Genomic DNA, 3,712 nt, shown 5'->3' with positions numbered 1-3,712 from the left:
GATCAGTTGTGGCTGATGGAGTGACTCTGGTGAAGACATCTCCACTGTTCACCTGAGAAGATCTGAGTCCTCCAGATCAGGGGTGTCAAACTCATTTTCACTGGGGCTCACATGAGCCTCATGGTTGCCTTCAAAGGACCAAATGTACCTGTCTTCCACATAGCCACAGAGTGAGGGAGAAAACTGTAGTCACAGTCCTCTCAGGTGTGTGGTAGGGTGGCACTGTGGATTTGACAAGACACACTGCTGGATTTTTCCTACTCTACCTCCTGAGCTCTGCAGAGGGAGCCCAAACCATCATGTGAAAGCTGGAGAAGAGATTACAACCATTTTGCTGAACTTTAGGAAAGGATTTCCAGATTTTGAGTTCTTGTTCATCACTTTAGATCATGTGTAGTTTCTTTTGATACACAAAGGTAAGAGGCAGGAGAAGTATGTATCAGGCTGGAACTTGGCAGTCACATGTAAACTCACCTGTAACCAGGAGCTATATCCAACTTCAGTGTTACAACAACAAGACCAGGTCCTACCACCTCCAGCCCTTTCCCTAGCTTTTTTTGGGCTCTGCTGGATGCAGCGAGATGAACCTGTCTGGCTGTGTTAGGGTCTTAGTCCTAATTATCGTAATTATTTCCTGGCAGCCAGAGGACAGAATTAGCTTTCAGGTGACATGAGTTCTAGTCCTTGCTATACCCTAAGGACTCTCATTTTTCCCACCTGTAAGGAAATGTAAGGTTATCAAATTATTTGTGAAGCACATTGAGACTGAAGTGCATTTTAATTTCTTTAAGCTATACATCCAGAAGTCTTTGTGTTTTCACCTCGAAACTAAGCTCTGAAGCCTCAGATCTGGTGTAGTGGTGCAGAAGCAGGATCACAGTGTCAGGAAGGTGAGGACACTGCTTCAGAGGGGATGACAGCCATCCTGCCCAAAAGGCAAGAGTTCAGGTCCTTGCTGCCTCCTCGCTCTTTGCCATCCACTCCTGACTTCCACACGGGGCTGGCTCTGCCTCCTGTCACACTCCTCCAGTTCAACTCACTACACCAACCTCAGCGCTGGCCAGTGGGAGACAGGACTGGGAGTGAGGAGAGGAGGGAGAGGATGGGCGGATAAACCACCACCTTTTGGACATCTTGCTCTTTGTGCTGTGTCCATGTCAAGTACATCATGATGGGAACAGAACGTGTTGTATCAGATTCAGTCCCAGTGAAGGATTTTTAATTAATATTTCAATCACATTATTGCTGTTTTTAAGCAGCTATGACATGGTGTCTTTCATAACATATCAATTTCCAGTTGTATTGATATATATATAATATTATAAACTAAAGTCCATAGTATCATTTCCCTGCACAGTTACACAAAAAAGAATTCCTCAAAGGAGTAGCTCCTGTCTGTTGTAAAAGAATCTGGAAAAGTTTATTTTTATTACTGCTGATTTTCTGATCTACGAGTGTTTGTATTTAATGTTACAAATCCAGATGGTTTTCAATAGATATTGTTATAGTCAGTATGATTATGACATTAGTGTAAAAAAGAGGGAATTAGAATTGTGCGGAGGAATAAAATAATTTAGTTTATACTTTTGTGTGTGTGTGTGTGTGTGTATACTGCATTTCAATTAACATACATTGAAGGCAAATACTTAGGAATCAGTCAGAAGAAATACTCCTTTGTGAAAAATCAGCATCCACGTTCTATCTGTGGTCTCCTAGCTGTTCCTCTGGGCTTTCAAGGTCTTCTACACAAAAACCCAAATGAGATAAATTTCAGATGCTAGGCAGGTTTTATTAGACCTTGGGTAATGAACAAGCAAGAAAAATATTTCAGGGTAGGTAAACAAAACAAAACATTTCCAGGGCTTCTTCACACAAGAACTTGTCATGGTACTCTGAACAGATTTTACTAAAGGATGAAGAAAATGAAGAACATCAGCTGTGAAAGGCATTTCTTATTTACACAGATATATTCAATATAATAGCAAAAGGAACACAGAAGAATATAGTTAGGCTAGGTAAACTACTTTCTGCACAAAACTTTTTTTTTTTTTTTACTACTGTACTTTTTCAATATAAAAGGCTTACTCTAAGGTGTAATTTCTTTAAAGTAATGAACATGTATTGAAATTTGTCCTTCATCTTCTGACCAATGTCCCATTATGGTTACCAGATCTAAATATAGCTCTTGCCTACAGTAAGGGAACATAGTAATTTTACAGGTTTTTATATATTTTCTTTCTACTTTTCCAATTTGTTTCACCCTTTTTCAGGCTTCTGACACCCACATTGTAAGCCATGAAGCTCTGCGTGTATTTTTCTGTGAAAATAAGAAGTGAGGTAAAATCCAGAAAAGTTACAGTTCATGTTCACTAAATTGCACAGATGTCAAATCTTTTTCTGAAAGTTATAAATTCACCATTTTAGGGTCTGGCAGCTTAATTGCTATGTATACTTTTATTATTTTATATATGTAATTATTTTTACTTTTATCCAGTACATGGTATACAATTAGAATTTTCATAAATCTGTAAAACTTATGAGGCAAGATTCGTATGGCTATATAGCCTCACATTATTGAGTGTTTGGAAATCTTAGCAGTAAAGTGAATCTTCTGAAAACTCAGCTGATAAGACTTCAAAAAGTTGAAAAGATTTTCACTCTGGTTAAAAAAAATTCCAGAAATTTAGTAAACCAAGGGTACAAGGTAACTTGTTTAAAGTGAGATCTGTCTGCCTCTGTTATCATTACTGTTTCCTGAGAGACAGTTTATGGAAGGTGGTTTTATGATACATTCCTGAAACACCTCCAGATTTCAAATATGCAATATAAACCACCTTATGAAAACTGCATAACTTGCCCTTGATTTATAAATAGTACCACACCTTCTTTGGCTGTTCAAAATTTTTAAGTCCTAATGTAGTCAGTTAGTAATAAAAACAAAGCTTAACACAGAAAGATTTGCTAAAGAACCAGATCATCAAGGGACAGGAAACCACCTTCCAGATTAAAGCGCGTTGCCTATTCCTAAGGTAATGGATGGAAGAATTTAGCACATTAGCAAGAATGGTTGGAGAAAACCCAAGAAAAATGTTTCTTACCAAGGCATGTTGTGAACAGTTCCCTTAAAAGACTGTGCCTAAAAGGAAAACATATTTGCAGTGTTCAACGATAAAAGTATCAATGGTTTATTAGCATCAAATGAAATGTTTCAATAAAGAATAACCTCCTCTGATGCAGATGATCACAGATAGTTTTATGCATACAGCCTGAATTGTGGAACCCTAGGACTATCTTCCACAGCACAGGGGATTTTTCAGTCAGCGTTCTGCAAATACTTTCTGTATGACAGTCACAGAAAATACTGCAGAATGCTTTCCAGGACAATCCACATTAGCCCGTAGTATCTGGCTGCCTCCTCAAAATGGCAGCCTAACCACATTTGGACCACGGAGAAAAAACAGAAAGATCCCTAAGATGTGCTTGTTGCATTTCCTGGACATTTTATTTTATTTTATTTTATTTTATTTTATTTTATTATTTTATTTTATTTTATTTTATTTTATTTTATTTTATTTTATTTTATTTTATTTTATTTTATTTTATTTTATTTTATTTTATTTTATTTTATTTTATTTTATTTATTTCTGGTTCTGCTCATTGAACTCCATTGCTTTCGCGTTTGAACTCTTGGTATTTTCCATTTCATGTAAGA

This window comes from Streptopelia decaocto, assembly GCF_964273445.1.
Source record: "Streptopelia decaocto genome assembly, chromosome: 1".
NCBI classification, from domain to species: domain Eukaryota; kingdom Metazoa; phylum Chordata; class Aves; order Columbiformes; family Columbidae; genus Streptopelia; species Streptopelia decaocto.
This window is presented reverse-complemented; position numbering follows the sequence as displayed.